This window comes from Squalius cephalus (genome assembly GCF_949319135.1).
Source record: "Squalius cephalus genome assembly, chromosome: 17".
In the NCBI taxonomy this organism is placed as follows: Eukaryota; Metazoa; Chordata; class Actinopteri; order Cypriniformes; family Leuciscidae; genus Squalius; species Squalius cephalus.
The window spans coordinates 25,893,188-25,910,092 of NC_137138.1; positions in this window are offsets into that span (position 1 = coordinate 25,893,188).

Genomic DNA, 16,905 nt, shown 5'->3' on the forward strand with positions numbered 1-16,905 from the left:
CATACTCAAGGATTCCCCTTCCGTCGGGACAAAACGCTTAACGTAGTTTATGGACTAATACAGTGATATGAAGGACCAAACTCGCTTCTTATTGGGGATGTAGGCTGTAGGCTACTATATAGGCTAGATGGACTAAGAATATGAACATAACGCGCAAAGTTTCATGCAGAGCGTTTCGTGATATACTGACATAAAATCAACACTTGATCAATACTAACACTTTCTCTTCTCTCTCTCTCTCTCTCTCTCTCTATAGTATAGTATAGTAGGCTATGCCTACGTGTATTGCATTAGCTTAAACTGGGAAGAGTCATAGCACTTGCATATTGTTGTCCTCCTATTGTTAGTTTAACTGTAAATCGCGTTGGATAAAAGCGTCTGCTAAATGACTAAATGTAGCCTAATAAATATAAAATTGGCTTGACATTGGACATTCGCACATTTAGGGACCGTCTCAAAAGTTGCATACAACATTGGCATACACGTTTCTAACTTCAATAGCAAACTTTAATTTATTTGAATAAATATCAAAAATCCAAAGGGTGCGCATTATGCCTGACAGTACATGAACACTTTACAGTTGGTTTTATGACTGTAAGTCGTAAGTCTGTAAGTCGTGTAGCTACCCCACTTGAATGATGGTCAAATAGCGCAAGCTATTAATGAAGGAATCTGTTGACATTGAATCAAGCATCTCAATATGAATGGCACGGGAAGACAGACAAGTAAAGATCAATCCATATCTTTTGTGCACCTTTCGTCCTAGTTTCACAGAAAATGGACCAAAACAATCCATACCACAGTAAGTGAATGGTGGAGAAGGATTCACTCTCTCTGAAGGCAAGTCAGCCATCTTTTGCTCTTCTGTTGGACGCCTGTGTTTTCTGCAGGTAACACAATTACGCACATGAGATGCTACAACACGATTGATGCCTGGAATCCAAAACCCCCTTGAACGAATCTCATTGATGGTAAATCCTTTACCTTGATGTTTAACTCTTTCATGGCAGTCAGCTATGATCAATTTTGTAATGTGATGGTCTTTGGGGATAATTGTAGGATGTTTGAGTAGACTACAAATAGAAGAATTGCAAAGTCTTCCTCCCACCTTAAGCACACCATCACTATCAAGAAATGGATCAAGGTTGTACAATTCATTGTGAGATGACAATTGGATACCTTTACTTAATGCTTTCAATTCAATTTCAAACACATGTTTTTGCAGAAGTTTAATTATGAGGCACTGAGCCTTTTCTCTTTCCTCAACTGTAGAAAGTCTGTTTGACTTATCCTTGCGAATCCATCGTTGAATACGTGCAATTGCTCGTATTACCTGAGACCAAGATGAGAACTTTGACAGGCGATTTACAATAGTTTCCTGTTCCACTACCTTTGTGTTAAGCGTTTGAGAACATCTGACTTCGGAGTCACCTAGTTGTAATTCTGTAATCTTGTTGGCGGGAAGAACCATATTCTTATTCCATAAGAACCTCGTCCCTGTGAACCAGTCAGATGAAATCATTTCATCAACAGTGAGACCTCTTGAGACATGATCTGCAGGATTGTCCCTTGTTGGAACATACCGCCATTGCTGCGGAACTGTACTTAAATGAATCCTTTGTACTCTGTTAGCAACAAACTTATGAAATCGTCTGGCCTCATTATTGATATATCCCAGAACAACCTTGGAGTCAGTCCAGAAAAACTCTGTGATGTCAGTATACCGAAGTTCTTGATTAAGGATTTTACTGACATTCACTGAAACGACTGCAGCAGTCAACTCCAACCTTGGAATAGTTGTAATCTTTAAAGGAGATACACGAGACTTCCCCATAGAAAGAGCAACATGGACATCTTTACTTTCATTCTTCAATCTCAGATATGAGCACTGTCCATAACCACTAGTACTAGCATCTGAAAAATGATGCAGCTCTACTTCCGTTACCTTTCCAAACCCAGGAGGAGCATATGTGCGGGGAATATTCACTTTCTTCAAGTTGCCCAAATCTCTTCTCCAGCACTCCCAACTTGGCTGCAACTCATTTCTCAGTGTGTCGTCCCAACCTGTACCATGTCTGCATACTTCCTGAAGTATTTTCTTTCCATGAAGAATGAATGGAGCTAAGAACCCTAATGGGTCATACAATGATGCAATCGTAGATAAGATTCCACGTCGAGTTGCTGGCTGTTCCTTGAGAGAAATATCAAACTTGAAACAATCACATTCAATGTTCCACTGAATCCCCAATGTTCGCTCTGTCAAGGAATCAAATGAGAGATCAGGTTCCTTTACATTGATTGCTCGTTCTGAGGGAGGAATACTTTCCAGCACAGCATTATAATTGGACATAAATTTGTGAAGTCTAAGGCCACCAATGGCACAAAGGTCTCGGGCTTCTTGAGCAAGTTGAATTGCATCCTCTGTTGTTTATACACTTGTAACACCATCATCTACATAGAAATCATTCATTACAAACTGAAATCCCAAAGGGTACTGATCTTTGTTACCTTCAGCCAAATGCTTCAATCCATAGTTCACACATCCTGGAGATGAAGACGCTCCAAAGAGATGAACTGTCATTCTGTACTCTCGAGGTTGTTCTTTTAAATCTCCATTTCTCCACCACAAGAAACGCAGAAAGTCTATGTCTGCTTCAGGCACATGGAACTGATGAAACATTTTCTCAATATCACATATTAAAGCAACAGGGTGCTGGCGAAATCTGAGAAGAACACCGGTCAAATTGTTCATCAGGTCAGGTCCTTGAAGGAGATGATCATTTAAACGTATTCCTTCATACCTCGCAGAACAATCAAAAACAACTCTCAGCTTGTCTGGTTTCTTCGGGTGATAAACACCGTGATAAGGAACATGACTCCCTCCATCTTTAACTTCCATCTGCTTCTCCTCTGTCAATGACTTCCTCCATAAATTTCACATAATGCTCTTTGTACCCTTGGTCCTTTAACAATTTTCTCTTTAGATGGTTAAGTCTCACAAGAGCAAGTTGTCTGTTGTCTGGCAAATTAGGTCTCTCTTTAAAGGGTAGAGGCATTTCATAGTGTCCAGAGCTATTTCTCTTTATACCATCACTTAATTTGTTCAAAAAGGTGATGTCATCTTGAGAAAGAGCTTTTTCATCATCATTAGCATCTTTAAAATCAGATTCTAAAATGTATATGGCATCTGCTGGAGTCAATGAAGGAATTTCTTTAACAGAAAGTCTATGACAAAGACTAGTGATACCTGAAGAGTCAAGCCTGGGTAATGAAGGTCCAACAATGCTCCAACCCAGATCAGTTTTGACAGCATAAGGTTTATCATTCTCTCCTAAAATCGCTTGTCTTGGTGCCAGCGCTCTAGCACAATTATAGCCAATCAAAAGACCGGCTTCACAGTCCTTCAAAGAGGGTATCTCCTCGGCAATTGCAGAAAGATGATTCCAAAGTTTGGCTGTTTCACACGTAGGTATATGTGCATGGTTGACTGGAATACAATCTTTAGTATAAACAGGGGGGAGTTCAATATAAGTGGCAGAACTATAACCCCTTACACGAAGTCCTGAAATCCTTTCACTCTTCACTATGGTATCCTTTCCAGTCATAGTGGTCAGTTTTAACTTGACAGGAAATTTATCTGCCTGCAAGACATTGCTCACTTCTTGGTCGATAAAGGTTGTATCACTCTGTGAATCGAGCAAGGCATAAACAAGTTTTTCCGTACTCACATTGTTGCTTGATGATAACCATACTGGCACAACCATCGATGTATAAGATGATCCCTTTCCGGCCACACTCAGAGACAGAACGGCTGTTGACTCATCTTCTAACCTTGGAGCAGATGCCGTTAATGGAACTAGCCTTTCTCTTTTGGTGAAGTTATCGTCGTGAAGGCAAGTAGGATGTTTCCCTTTACATGAGTTACAGGAATGACGATGACGACAGTCTCTTACACTATGGCCAGTTTTCAAACATCCATAACAAAGATTGTTTTCCTTTACATATGCCCGTCGTTCTGCTAGTGTCTTGGTCATCAACTTGGAACAATCATAGAGCTGATGTTTAGGATCTTGACAAAACACGCAGGGAGGTTTGACAATTTTCTTGATGATCTTTGGTCTGTTAAGTCCCAAATCAGTCTGAGTATTAAAGACATTAGCCTTATTTCCTTTGGACTCTCTGAAAGTTTGTTTGTTAACAGATGTTAAACTGAGAGCGTAAGATGATGTGACTGGATTACAACCAATCTCTGCTTCTAACGAAACAAATGCTGCAAAGGTCTTAAAGTCAGGAAAATCCTTATTGTCTCTCAAGGTTTGTGTAACTTGTCGATTCCAACGCGAAGCAGCCCATTCAGGTAGTTTTTGAACTAACTTTTGGTTTTCGTCACAGTCATTTAAGATTTGTAAACTTGCAACATGAGGTATGGCATCTTGACAGGCGTTAGTCCAATAGCATCCTTTGATTGAATTTTTGGCCAATTTGCAAGCTTCTGGCGAAAAGTACGTTGAATCACAAATGATTGACCATACCTTTGATCTAATTAGCTCCAGGCATCCTTATAAGCTTCGTCGTCACTCCTGTAGAAGGTACCATCCAGGATTTTGCGTGCCGATCCACCCACATACCTTTTTAGATAATAAAGTTTGTCAGCAGCAGATATACTCTTTCGATCAATCAATGACATAAAGGAAGCCTTCCACTCAACATACTGAATGGGATCACCATTAAACACAAAGGGCTCTGGAGCTGGAAATCTGTTCAAATTTATGCTGTCTTGTAGGGCTTGAACAAGAAAAGGCAGTTCATTTTGAGATGGAGATATGTCATTAGCAGGTTGGCTAGAAAAGCTTGGAGGCAGGCAATGTTGTTCTCTGATAACCCGGTTTATTGAAGGATTATCAACTTCCTGCACTGCTATCCGATTATAGGCCTCGAACCTTGCCTGTGCTACTTTTAAATCCTTTTCAGCCTGTAACTGCTCTAGTTCACGTTTCTGAGCATCTAGGTCTCTTTCTTGTCTCTCTTGCAACTCGTGAATTTTCTCCTTCCATTTATTTTCCTCCATCAGCATTTTGTACTCCACTTCCTTTGCCGCCAATTCTGCAGCTGCTTCGGCATTTTTTGATGCTACACATGAAGATGCAGAACGATGACTTGACCGAGCACTAGACTTATGGCTAATTTGAGAAACAGTAGAGCCATAGATAGAACGAGCATGGCTAGATTCAAGCAAATCCTTCAAGCGATGTTTTACTTGTTCTACATCAAATTCATCAATGCCTGATATTCTTTCATAAGCAACTTTTATTATTTCTGTTGTCACAGCCTCACAGGCATCTATACGACGTCTCATTTCATTAGATGGCGTGACATAATTTCTAACTTCAACATAGATATGCATAACTTTCTCCTTTTCCTCTTCCAGGGTGTCAATTAGAGTTGCTAGCTGGCTCTCAGTAATATCAGACTTGAGTTGATCTCTAGCCTTACGTGCTGACATTTTCCATTGTTCGTACATGGAAATAAGCTTTCTTTCTTTCTTCTGAATTTCATCTTTTTGAAATGCAAGCATTTTTTCTGTAGGATTTCGTGGACGAACAGAACGTCGAGGACCTTGAGATTCTGCTAAATCTTCTTGAAGTTTACTTTTAAGTTCACTCAAAGTTTGTTCTTTAGCCTCAATTGTCTCTATTATCTGTTGTCTCTTTAAACTCTCTGTTGATGTTTGATATTCATGATTAAGGGTTTCATTATCATGTTGGAGACTATTAATCAGCCCTTCACATTCAACAATATCAACACAATTATTTGACTCAGTCATTTTAAAATTACCAGATTAACACACACAATAATATAAGATGTCCAGCACAGTTAAAAGGTCATTTAAATTACAAAACAGTAATCATGTAGCCTCAAACATTAATATCAAGTGTTTTTAAATAACCCTTTTTAAAAACAAATACTTCCTTTAAAACTCATATAAATATCCCTTCTACAAACACAACAAAGGATTTGGTCTTTCAAAATGCTTTAAACATTTCAACCCTTGTATTAAACTTGAAGAAAATGTCTATTGTTGGTTAAATGTTTCACCTTAATATCCTTTTACTGCTGTAGAAGTGCGTAGAGGGATACAGTGCTATGCATAAGTTTAGACACCCATGCTAAAGTTGACTAAAAAGAGGAATAAAAAATCATCTTTTGGAAACTGAACTTAATGCCTTAATTTAAAAAATTAGGAAAAATCCAACCTTTAAGGACACCAATTTTCGTTGTGAATGAATAATGTATCGTAAATAAATAAATGTTCTTCCTTAAAATACAGGGTGCATAAGTTTGGACACCCCTATGTTAAATTCCCATAGAGGCAGGCAGATTTTTATTTTTAAGTATTTTTTTTCCTTTTTTTTTTTTAGGATACTATGCATCCTGATAAAGTTCCCTTGGCCTTTGGAATTAAAATAGCCCCACATCATCACATAGCCTTCACCATACCTAGAGATTGGCATGGGGTACTTTCCATAAGATCATCTCTCAATGCAAATCAAACTAGCTATTAGGCTAACTGAAATACAACCATGCCAATCTCTAGGTATGGTGAAGGCTATGTAATGATGTGGGGCTATTTTAACTCCAAAGGCCAAGGGAACTTTATCAGGATGCATAGTATCCTAAAAAAAATAATAAAAAAAATACTTAAAAATAAAAATCTGCCTGCCTCTATGGGAATTTAACATAGGGGTGTCCAAACTTATGCACCCTGTATTTTAAGGAAGAACATTTATTTATTTACGATACATTATTCATTCACAAAGAAAATTGGTGTCCTTAAAGGTTGGATTTTTCCTAATTATTTAAATTAAGGCATTAAGTTCAGTTTCCAAAAGATGATTTTTTATTCCTCTTTTTAGTCAACTTTAGCATGGGTGTCTAAACTTATGCATAGCACTGTAAATGTCACCTGAAGAAGAACACAGTCTTTCGCAATCCGTAGTGTATCGTTTAATCCTTGATTTCAGCCGTAGTTATCCATAAACGAACCACATTTGACCATCGGGAAATCGACCTGCTGCCCGTGAACATCCACTTCTTAAAGACCCGTCGGCATGGACACCAGTCATTAACGCAGCAGAGTCGAACGACGAATGGCCAAGCTCTTACTGTAGCTACCCCACTTGAATGATGGTCAAATTACTCCTTAAACTGATGTTTCCATTAGCGTTTTATTGGTGACACTCATGTAGAGAGCTACAGCAAAAACACAAATAAAAACAAACACTGTCACTCCAACACATTAACCAACATCACAATAAAAAGATACAGTTACAAAAATGATAAACATTACACTTAGTTTACCTTATAACCCTCAAATGGGATGCACAAAACTTCATGGGGGGAAGAAAACCGTCATGCATTAAGCTGCGTCCTTCACGAAAGTGTGCGCACATACACAAGGCGGAAACACAGCGTGCTTTATACACGTGTTGGTGCACGTTAAGGCCGTATCATAATAAAAGTCCTTCAAAATAACTAAACATAAATCGGTACAGACCTTATAAATTCAAGCAAATTGGCAATCATTTGTCGTTCTAGAAAATGCTATTGAAGTTAGAAACATGTATACCAAAGTCGTATACACTTTAGAGACGGTCCCTAAATGTGCGAATGTCCAACATCAAGCCAACTTTATGCCAATGTATCACTGGGAAACGCTCATCATTAAACTTTGCGCGTTATTCTGAGTCCATCTGCTTGCCTGCGAGTTTAGTCTTTTATATCACTGTAGTTAGTCCATTAAAGGGACTATGTGTAGGAATTTCTCCCATCTAGTGGTGAAATTGTATTTTGCATTCAAACATATAATGCTCTCTAGCGCCTCACTTTTTCAAATGCACGTTGCATCTACGGTAACCCTTATGTACCAAAAAGCTATGACAGGATGTCTTCTAATAGCACTTCTGAGTTTTTCTTTGGGTGAACAGGTTTGTTATTTAAAACAAACTGAAACTTGAAACAACGAAAAAAATTACTGACTGTGAAAAACTTTAACTATGAAATCTGATTTTAAAATCTGGTTTTAACAGAAAAGAATTGTATTTGAAAATTACAGTGATAATTCATTCTCTCTCTTCCAGCACGTGCGCGCCTTTCTCAAATTCAAATGAGCTTTATTGGCATGACTTGTACAGTATTGCCAAAGCATTGGCCATTACATAAATGGACATTACATACACAAATAATCAATAAATTCAATAAATCAATCAGTAAACAAATGCATGAATACATTTATATAAAAAAAAAAAAAAAAAAAAAAAAAAACACCTATGTACATTTGTACCAACATTCAGACAATATGAGAATGATTCTGACTTTAGTTTTGTCCACTGGCTGACTCTCGTAGTTTGTGGCAGGCTGTCACATATTTTGCTGCTGTTGTGATTGAGCTGGAGTTCTCTCCCAGAATATGCTTTAATTTTTCTGAATTTGGTAGTGCCATAAAATTTGGTTCTAGTTGTTGGAATCTAGTGAAATAGTCTGATCTAATGCTGTAATAGTGATCACAGTGTATCAGGAAGTGTTCTTCTGTCTCCACCTCTCTCTGAGAGCACAGTGAACACAGTCTCTGCTCTCTCGGCTGCCATCTCTGTCTGTGCCGGCCTCTCTCTACAGCCAGACTGTGGTCACTCAGCCTGTACTTGGTTAGGGTCTTTCTCATTTTATGCTCTTTTATTTTTCTCTCTCTCTCTTGCTCTGCATCTCGCGCACGCACCTCTCTGTGTCTCTCTCTCTCTTGCTCTGCGTCTCGCGCGCACCTCTCTCTCTCTCTCTCTCTCTCTCTCTCTGCGTCTCGCGCGCGCACCTCTCTCTCTCTCTGCGTCTCGCGCGCGCACCTCTCTCTCTCTCTCTCTCTCTCTGTGTCTCGCGCACGCACCTCTCTCTCTTTCTCTCTCTCTCTCTCGCTTGCTCGCTCTGCGTCTCGCATGGCAGAGAGGAGCAGCGTTTTAATTCAGTTAAACACAGATAATATGTTGCTTCTCTAATTTTACATGCAAGTATAGGCAAAATCATTTGTCTTAATGGGTCGCGTTTCAGTCACTATTTCATATTAATTCCGTTGTTCTTTCTCCCTTTCCCCCCGTGATTTTGTCTATATCGCGAATATAAGACGACCCCCCATTTTTCAGCCTATCTTTAGGACAAAACCCTCGTCTAATATTCGGGTATATACGGTAATAAAGTACACAACCAAGCAATGAAAAAAAAGCTTGTAATTAAGACCGTAACATTGACTTACCTGTCGAGAAGAAAGCAGGAAACTTCAGCGTCTCATTTGAAAGCTTTCTCCTGCATTAGCTATCCCCACATTAACCCTTGTTTTTGTAATCTCCGGTCACGTTTCCTTTTACGGTCTATTTTGGACTTTTTCGAGATGAGGACTTCTTATCCTGTGACTCAGCATATGAATGAACGGTGTATAAATAACCGTGCAGTGCAGCCTTTTAAACTTGCCGCGGCAGTGACAAGCGCCTCTCTCTGCTCCTCCACTTCTGCTGGCTTCAGTCACGTGACGCTGGCTCTGAACGAAAACGCGTTGGCCTAGTACTTTTTGTCCCTCTCTGCTATTATAGTTTTTCAAGATGGCGGAACTACATGGAAGCCTCCATGGACTTACCCATCTCATGTATATAAAGATAATAAATTCTTCGTTTACGAGGATTAGTCTGATCATTGGCATAGGTATTTGTACACCATTGAGGGCATATTTATGAATAAAAATATTGATTTTAGATAATAAAATACCTAAAAAGCTACACATAGTCCCTTTAAGCTACGTTAAGCGTTTTCAATGTTCAGCAGGGGAATCCTGAAGTATTGAGGGAAACCCTAATAGCTTGCATGCAGCACATCGCCACAATATAAAGTTAAGGCCACTAAACAACCAAGAGAAATATATGTCAACCTCAAAAATGTAACATTGGATCATATCCGCATCGGGGAATAACATTATAATCTTGTTCACGGTAGAGAAAGATGCTTGTAGGCTACACAGGGAAAGTAACCGTGAAGACACTGAATTTAACATAAAACCGACTTCATAATAATCACAAATACACTTACATTGCTGTAAATGAGTTTTATGAATGAATGACTTGTTCTAACTGTTGCTGGTCTTCGTCACAACAAGCGCTTTTGCACCACCTGCTGGTGAGGTTGACTAACAGCAGATGGAGAGTATCTCGGTAATCTACTGCTTTTCCTGCAGTTCCTTTGAATTTACTGTCGAATTTGAACCACTGAATTTGTGGAAGCGAATTTGCAAGCGAAATAAAATGGACCGAAAATTGCCTGTTGAATATTATAGGTTGTATTTTTAAACAGTTTGAATATTTTGGAAGTGAAATATGAAAGGTGAATATGGATTATTGAATTTTTAATAATGAAAATGTGTTTGAAATGTTTTTAATTGAAATATTCACAGCTTAAATATTCAACCATGTTGAATTTCAGGCCATAAAAATGCAAACCCTAAAAATACAATGCATTAAAATGCAAGCATGGTTAATGCAATGCCTATTTTTTTTCAAGTAGTGCAATTCAACAGGCTTTTTGTTTCAAAAACATTTGACATTATTTTACTTCCATAATATTTGAAGTTTGAATCTCTATCCCAAATCGAACATATTTGGGGAGATCAATGGTGTTGTATAATCTCAAACTAGATTACATGATCTTATCTTGGTTGTTTTATAACTAATATTAATGTTAGATAGTCTAATGGGGATTGGTTTCCGCCAGTAGAGGGAGCTCGTGCAACCGAAGCAATGGCACACATCTGAGTCTAGGAGAAGAAGAGAAGTGAACGAGGGAAGGGAACATAAACATGTGAAGTGGAACACAGCCGTTCATTTTGCTCTAGATCTGCTGTTTTTTTTAGTTTTTTTTTTAGACAGTGAGTACATTTATTTTACCATTTATTAGGAGAAATCTATGTCCAAACTACGAAACGAGTCCGTTTATTTATTGAATCACTCAGAAATGAATCAAAATGAACTGACTGAAGTTGTTCATTACATTCGTGAAACGTAAACTAACTGACTGGTTTTTGGCTTTACAAATTGTGAAGATCATGAGTTGTGTTTTCATTTTATGTGATGAAACCTGGTAACCTGGCTTTTAATGCATGTAAATCAAATCAAATGATAATCAGTTAGAGGAGTTGAATTGATTCTAAAAAGTTGTTTGATCATAACACTTAAATTGGATAATTGAGATCGATTGTAATTATGAGGATCATCTGCTAAATGAGCAACAGCGACCACAATTCGCTAAGTGCACAAAATGGCGACCGTTGAAGTTTCGAACTTGAGTGTGTGGGCCAGTACTTCCGGTGAAAACTTCCGGTGATCTGACAGCGAGAGCGAGAGACCGCGAGAGCGAGAGACAACAGCGACCGAGTTCCATTACCACAGCGATATTTTTCTCAATGAGTGTTTTTAGGATTCAAGAGAGGTGACTTGCCTTTCAGAGGGTGACAGCCTCAGCACTTCATCGTTGTGTGCCGTTATGTACCATGTCGTCACGTTATAACAGAGAAGTCAGCTTTCATGCATTCCCCGTTGACGCTGCGGTGCGGGCTGAGTGGATACAGAAGATCCGGAGGGATGACTTCAACCCGACCAAATTTTTAAATGCATATCATTTTCAGTGTATTTCACCTGTGCGTTTCTATGCTTTCTATTACTGCATTTATTTTGTGCAAGTGAGATGAAGACCACCTGTTTAATAAATCATTATCTGTCTCTGTCTGGTGTTTATATGCAGCACATACAGTATTGTACTAAAATATACACAAACTTATATTAAATTGTTTGTGGTACCTATAGTTAAAAATGTAAATGTAAAATATGTGATAATAATATTGATCGAGCAATTGATGCAAGTAAGTAAAAATATATGCGCAGAGAAAATAGTATTTATGGAGATAAATTGTAGGCAGCCTATCACAGGGCAAACATGAATGTTCACGGTGCATTTTATGCAAACAACTCTAATCGTAGTTATAACTTTATATTTACAGTAGGCATAATTGTTATTGTGTATGCAGCATGAGTCAAATACTGTTCGTGAAGATTAATACGTACGTACATGACGTAGTCAGATTAATGAATGAAATACAACTGTTCACGAACAGAAGATTGTATTTGACTCATGCTGCATACACATACGCAATAACAATTATGCCTACTGTAAATATAGAGTTATAACTCCAATTAGAGTTGTTTGCATAAAATGCACTGTGAACATTCATGTTTGCCCTGTGATAGGCTGCCTACAATTTATCTCCATAAATACTATTTTCTCTGCGCATATATTTTTTACTTACTTACATCAATTGCTCGATCAATATTATTATCACATATTTTACATTTACATTTTTAACTATAGGTACCACAAACAATTTAATATGGGCAAGTTTGTGTATATTTTACACGTAGTACAATACTGTAGCCTATGTGCTGCATATAAACACCAGACAGAGACAGATAATGATTTATTAAACAGATGGTCTTTACTCATCTTACTTGCACAAAATAAATGCAGTAATAGAAAGCATAGAAACGCACAGGTGAAATACACTGAAAATGATATGCATTTAAAAATTTGGTCGGGTTGAAGTCATCCCTCCGGATCTTCTGTATCCACTCAGCCCGCACCGCAGCGTCAACGGGGAATGCATGAAAGCTGACTTCTCTGTTATAACGTGACGACATGGTACATAACGGCACACAACGATGAAGTGCTGAGGCTGTCACCCTCTGAAAGGCAAGTCACCTCTCTTGAATCCTAAAAACACTCATTGTGAAAAATATCGCTGTGGTAATGGAACTCGGTCGCTGTTGTCTCCATAGACAGTAGGTTGTCTCTCGCTCTCGCGGTCTCTCGCTCTCGCTGTCAAATCACCGGAAGTTTTCACCGGAAGTACTGGCCCACACACTCAAGTTCGAAACGTCAACGGTTGCCATTTTGTGCACGGAGCGAATTCACACCTTCAGTAAGTGAGGCCGCTCCCACAGCCGTTCATGAGAGTTTAAATGCTGAGGAATATTTCCATCTTCCCACAGGAGAAGAAGAAGCAAGCAGGAGGAATTACGGTAACACTTTATATTACGACCCGCAAACAACTGCGTAAGTAAACCGAAATTACGGTGTACGTTTCTGTAATTATAGTGTACTTCCGTGTAGGTATAAGGGAACAATATGTTAAGTTTTGGGTAATAAAGGGGTAACAAGCAGATATACAACCTGCAAAGAACTTCGTAAGTAAACCGAAATTACGGTGTACGTTTCTGTAATTATAGTGTACCTCCGTGTAGGTATAAGGGAACAATATGTTAAGTTTTGGGTAATAAAGGGGTACAACCAGATATACAAGCAAATTATTTATAATGTAATTATTTTAAAACTAACAGGTACCTATTCTGTTAATATATTCCAGGCAAAAATTGTACGTCTGTTGTATATAAAAGTTTTTATCACATTTCTGGAAAAATATGTCTTTGTGCAATGTAGTTACAGGGTAATTTTGACATCTGTGGGTTGTAAATTAAACTTTTTGGCAATGCTATTTATTGGCTTTTCTTACTAAACTACTTAACGTTAAGCCAAAAAAAATTGTTTTTGCTATGATTTTAATTTAAAACGTACCATGTAGTACTTAGTACTTACCTTATCACATTGTATTGCAATAACACTTAAATGTCAGGGCAAATATACTGTGTAATTAAAAGTTTTTTGTTTAGTTTTTTTAATAAGAGTACCTTTCTCTGTAATTACTGTGCAAATAGTGTTGTTTCGTATTGTTACATAGTAAGTAGTGTTTGTTACCCGTTTCAACTGTGTAGTTACAGGGTAAGTGTAACTCCTGCGGGCTGTAAATTAAAGTGGCGCTTGTTACCCCCTTGTTCTGTGTAGTTACAGGGTAAGTGCAGTAAATATACAATAAAGGATCCAATTTAATTTCTGACTTTTATTTTACAAAAAAATGTCAAAACATTTTTTCATCTTAATAAAACATTGTCTTTTCTACAGTATACTCAAACAACAAAGTAACACATTATACCCCCCCCCCCCTTTATTTGCGTCCCTTGCTTTTCTTCTTCTTTCTTTTCTTGCTCTTCTTTTTCTTAACTTCCACAGGGGACTCTGAAGTTGAGGAGTTGATGGAGTCCCATTGGTCTTGCTGCACTGCAAAAATATGAATATACAGTATATACATGCTCTTAGCAAGCTACACCTTCAATTTTACGTTGTCGAACAATCCTCCACTCTAAACATTTTGTGCCACCTGATATTACTGTAGTAACTGTAATTTTGAAGAAAACACATTTTGGTGAAGTTTGAGTCAGATCATGGGGGGGTTGTGATATTTTATAGTGATAATGACTGTAGTGCAGCAGAAAATGTTTTTTAAAAAGGCATAGTTGTTCTGACAGCAACAAAAAAAACAAAAAAACATGAAACACAAACCTGAGGGCTGTGGCAATAGTTCAATAGTTCAATAGTTCGGATTGAGCTGATCAACAAACGGACAGGGAACTACGTCATCACGTTGAAAGGTCACGCCTGCGCCGGCCGAAGTACCGCCCCACTGTTTACAATGCGACCGTACGTAGGAGGATAATTCAAATAGTATTGTTTGCGATTATATATATAGAAATAGTATTCAGTGAATATGAATATGAATAGTATATGAATAACATTCTGATGAATATGAATAGTAGTTCAAATAGTATTGCCGGCGCAGGCGTGACCTTTCAACGTGACCTTTCAACGACCTTTCAATCAGCTCAATCCGAACTATTGAAGGTAAAAAGTCTATAAATTATATATTCCTTTTTTTTAAATGACCTATCGTTTCGCTAGATAACAACCTCTTCTTCAGCTGTGATCACGTACAGCCCGTTTAAACACTTAAAAGACTTTTGAAACTGCATTGATTTGGACTTAACGATGGTGACCAATGTTTGTTACCGTTGTCCGTTGTAAATTTTCATTTTGGGGTGAACTAATCCTTTAACAAGTGCATTTATAATGTACAGTACCAGTGATGTTTAGTTCTTCAATTTGATGTTTTAAAAAATAGGAAAGTGGTCACAAGTATAAGCCCTGGAGTAGGGCAGGAGTAAAATTTAAACGTCTAACCTTTCTTTCTTTCTTTCTTTCAAAGATAAGATTATCACTCTTAAAGCAGAGATCACCTTGCTCAAAGATGAGTGTGATTTTTTGAAAAAGGAAATTGAAAAGATGAAGTCTGCTGTCCCATCTGCAATGACACAAAGATATGCTGTTCCTAAAGTGCCACAGCCCTCATGTTTGTGTTTCATGCTTTTTTTTGTTGTTGTTGTTGCTGTCAGAACTATGCCTTTTTTAAAAACATTTTCTGCTGCACTACAGTCATTATCACTATGAAATATCACAACCCCCCCATGATCTGCCTCAAACTTCACCAAAATGTGTTTTCTTCAAAATTACAGTTACTACAGTAATATCAGGTGGCACAAAATGTTTTAGAGTGGAGGATTGTTCGACAACTTAAAATTGAAGGTGTAGCTTGCTAAGAGCATGTATATATATTCATATTTTTGCAGTGCAGCAAGACCAATGGGACTCCATCAACTCCTCAACTTCAGAGTCCCCTGTGGAAGTTAAGAAAAAGAAGAGCAAGAAAAGAAAGAAGAAGAAAAGCAAGAGAAGCAAATAAAGGGGTTGGGGGGTATAATGTGTTACTTTGTTGTTTGAGTATACTGTAGAAAAGACAATGTTTTATTAAGATGAAAAAGTGTTTTGAAATGTTTTTGTAAAATAAAAGTCAGAAATTAAATTGGATCCTTTATTGTATATTTACTGCACTTACCCTGTAACTACACAGAACAAGGGGGTAACAAGCGCCACTTTAATTTACAGCCCGCAGGAGTTACACTTACCCTGTAACTACACAGAACAAGGGGGTAACAAGCGCCACTTTAATTTACAGCCCGCAGGAGTTACACTTACCCTGTAAATACACAGAACAAGGGGGTAACAAGCGCCACTTTAATTTACAGCCCGCAGGAGTTACACTTACCCTGTAAATACACAGAACAAGGGGGTAACAAGCGCCACTTTAATTTACAGCCCGCAGGAGTTACACTTACCCTGTAAATACACAGTTGAAACGGGTAACAAACACTACTTACTATGTAACAATACGAAACAACACTATTTGCACAGTAATTACAGAGAAAGGTAAGCTACTCTTATAAAAAAAATTAAAAAAAAATTTAATTACACAGTATATTTGCCCTGACATTTAAGTGGCATTGCAATACAATGTGATAAGGTAAGTACTAAGTACTACATGGTACGTTCTAAATTAAAGTCATAGCAGAATTTTTTTTTTTGGCTAAATGTTAAGTAGTTTAGTAAGAAAAGCCAATAAATAGCATTGCCAATGTTTTTCGAAATCAGCTGTTTATAAAATTGTTTCAGATTAAATTTTTATCATACTGTGCTTACATACAGCCATATATATATATATATATATATATATATATATATATATATATATATATATATATATAATTTACAACCCACAGATGTCAAAATTACCCTGTAACTACATTGCACAAGAACATATTTTTCCAGAAATGTGATAAAAACTTTTATATACAACAGACGTACAATTTTTGCCTGGAATATATTAACAGAATAGGTACCTGTTAGTTTTAAAATAATTACATTATAAATAATTTGCTTGTATATCTGGTTGTACCCCTTTATTACCCAAAACTTAACATATTGTTCCCTTATACCTACACGGAGGTACACTATAATTACAGAAACGTACACCGTAATTTCGGT